At 39.8% G+C, this 2500-nt stretch overlaps 1 protein-coding gene across 1 annotated transcript in view; it reads left to right on the top strand.

Moving 5' to 3' along the window:
• The window catches only part of cdh5 (cadherin 5), a gene marked incomplete at both ends in the record, with an annotated part of 18776 nt that overhangs the window by 6191 nt on the left and 10085 nt on the right, over positions 1 to 2500 (top strand).

The following is a 2500-nucleotide window of genomic DNA, read 5'->3' on the forward strand; positions in this document are numbered from 1 at the left end:
CACACTAATTATTCTCTTGATCTCTCTCGCTCTGCCCCCCGCACGCCCCCTCCACCCCCCCCCCCCCCCCCTCCACACACACCAGCAATATAATAGCATGGTTAATATGTTCATTTAGCATATTATTGTTTGACAGACTTGTCTTTTCAATGACTGATGGTATGAAGAGATGTAAGGTACCGTGTGTCTGTGAACAAGCAGATATATGACTTGTATTTGGGACCTGACTCCTCAGACGCACACCAGGCAGTCAAGTACTGCTTCAACAGTCTGGTAGAAAATATCATTGTTTATGTAACAGCTCAGCTGCCTATAATAGATTTTCAGAAATCTAAACCTAACAAACAAACCTAAAGGCACTGCTTGGCTTGGCTTGGGAAATGTCTTATCAAAGCTTAAATCCACTCTGGTGTTGGAGGGACAGAGACGGGCGGAGTAAGAGAGAGAGAGAGGGAAGGGAGAGAGAGAGAGGGGGAGAGGAAGGCAGAGAGAGAGAGGGAGACGGAGAGAGAGGGAAGGGAAGGGAGAGGTAAGGGAGGGAGAGAGAGGGAGACAGAGAGAGAGTGAGAGAGGGAGTGAGGTAGGGAGGAAGGGAGAGGGAGAGAGAGAAGGGAGAAGGAGAGGGAGGGAGAGAGAGAAGGGAGAGAGAGGGAGGCGGAGAAAGTGCGGGACAGAGAGGGAGAGAGAGAGGGAGTGAGCGAGGGAGGGTGTAGGAACAGAAAGGCAGGAAGGGTGTGTGTCCACAGTAGTGTTACTGTAGTGATGACCTATCATTAGTAAACATGAACGGTATTTCCCAGAGGGAATTGTGTTTGCACTTCCTGTCCCTCATGAAACTTCATGACATCACTGGACCAAACCGTTCACAGGAAAAGGGGACATTTAAAAAATGCCTATTTTTTAATCTTGAAGTCCAACATAGTCACCATTGATAGAAAGGATACATTGTTTTATCCAACAATGAAGCCCAAACATGTGTTTGTTCCTAGACTCAATTCAGAAACAACTGTCTAGTCCAAATAGATTCTTCTATTTATTAAACTGCAAAATACCAAGATATGGTCAGAAGGATGCTGACTGGGGCAAAGTTAAAACCAAACAGGAAAGAGAACAAAGTCCCAGCTACTGGATTGAACCCATCATGAGCTCTAGCATGCATGTGTCCCCAGGGGTAGGTGATTAAGGGTGATCCTGTGTGATGTACAATATTTGTTTTGTTTTGAATATGAGGTACAGCAACATTCCACCACTGCTTTCCATTTGAGAACAATACAATTAATCTTGCATTATCTTAAGTCAAGTCAAGTCAAGTTTATTTGTAAGCACATTTAAAAACAGCCTAGGCTGACCAAAGTGCTGTACATAAATAAAACACATACAGATTAATTACAAAGCAACTAAATACACTTAAATACAAGGCAAAATAAAACAAAACAATAAGACACATACAAGACAACGTGACAACAAAGCACAAACAGATAATGCAAGACAACACAAGCCAAAGAAATAACACATTACATGATAACCTACTGACATTTATCACTAGTCCCCTGAGAAGACTAGTGAGTACAGGTGGGTTTTTAATTTGGACTTAAAAGCACCGATGGAGGGAGCAGCTCTTACATCTAAGGGCAGCTCGTTCCACAATTTGGGGGCTGTGACTGAAAAGGCTCTATCTCCCTTCCCCTTTAAACGGGAATGTGGGACGTGAAGGCGGAATGTTGGGTCTAAGGGATCTAGTGGATGATTGGCAGTGAATAAGGTTGGTAATATACTGAGGCGCTAAACCATTTAGTGCTTTATATGCAGTCAGCAGGATTTTGAACTGAATTCTGAATCCAACCGGGAGACTTGGTACTATATCCACAACTTACTATATCCACAACTATGTACAAATAACTTCAAGATAGTATTTGACACAAACAACAATATGATCTGATTCAACGTTCACCCTTCTGCAAACAATAATGTTATGAATTACCAACCAGTCACAGCAAGTAATGAGTACTGTCATGATGATGTTGTGGTGGTGTTCTTAGTCTTAGATAATAATAATAATAATCACAATAATAATAATAATAATAATAATAATAATAATAATATATTTCTTAAAAACATTATTTGTATAGCATACAAATAAATGCAATTAAAAGTGTTTTACAACAGAGGATTTACATGCACATAGACAAAAAATGAACAAAAAGCACGAAAAATAGGCCTACAGTAAATTGGAAGATAAACACAATAAAAGATAAAGATAAGAAATCAAGTAAAATACAACCTTAAAAAATCTAACAATTCAATATCAGAAAACACCAAAATCCTACAAACTAGTAGAGTTTCTGCGTACAGTATGTTCCACAGGTTACGCAATAATACAATGTAGATATTTCCTAGATGAGAACTGTCATGATGATGTTGATATTCCTGATATAAGTGGTGTTCTAAGTCTTAGATGATGTTGATATTCCTGATATACTGTAGGTCATGATCATGTTGA

The sequence above is a fragment of the Borostomias antarcticus genome (genome assembly GCF_949987555.1).
Source record: "Borostomias antarcticus genome assembly, chromosome: 4".
Taxonomy (NCBI): Eukaryota; Metazoa; Chordata; class Actinopteri; order Stomiiformes; family Stomiidae; genus Borostomias; species Borostomias antarcticus.